The sequence below is a fragment of the Sinocyclocheilus grahami genome, unplaced genomic scaffold, assembly GCF_001515645.1.
Source record: "Sinocyclocheilus grahami isolate Dianchi unplaced genomic scaffold, SAMN03320097.WGS_v1.1 scaffold1096.1, whole genome shotgun sequence".
NCBI classification, from domain to species: domain Eukaryota; kingdom Metazoa; phylum Chordata; class Actinopteri; order Cypriniformes; family Cyprinidae; genus Sinocyclocheilus; species Sinocyclocheilus grahami.
This window is the reverse complement of record NW_015506275.1, coordinates 252,135-252,451: the sequence shown is the minus strand read 5'-3', so window position 1 is coordinate 252,451 and position 317 is coordinate 252,135. Positions and strand designations below refer to the sequence as shown.

The window sequence follows — 317 nt, the reverse complement described above, 5'->3', positions numbered from 1 at the left end:
CCCCCCCCCCCACATGCTGCCCAGTGTTAATGTGTTTGCATATGGAATTTACATTTTAATTGAATTGAATATGCAAGGCATAATTACTATGGGACGGTTTATTAATTTAGCCTCGTTATTTATTTACATCCTCTATGTCCTGAACGTGATATTTCAAAGGTGGAAAAAGGTCAACATTGTCTCTTTTCAGTGTGAAATATATTTTTGCATTTTTTTAATAATTAATAATTTTTTAATTTATTTTTCATATATAGTTAATTTCATATATAAGTAATTGTGTATATATATATATATATATATATATATATATATATATA

General features: G+C 25.6%; 1 protein-coding gene across 1 annotated transcript in view; it reads left to right on the top strand.

Moving 5' to 3' along the window:
* LOC107566726 (KH domain-containing, RNA-binding, signal transduction-associated protein 3-like) overlaps window positions 1-317 on the top strand; it is a 115,804-nt gene that overhangs the window by 54,511 nt on the left and 60,976 nt on the right. The gene's annotated exons all lie outside the window — the stretch shown is intronic.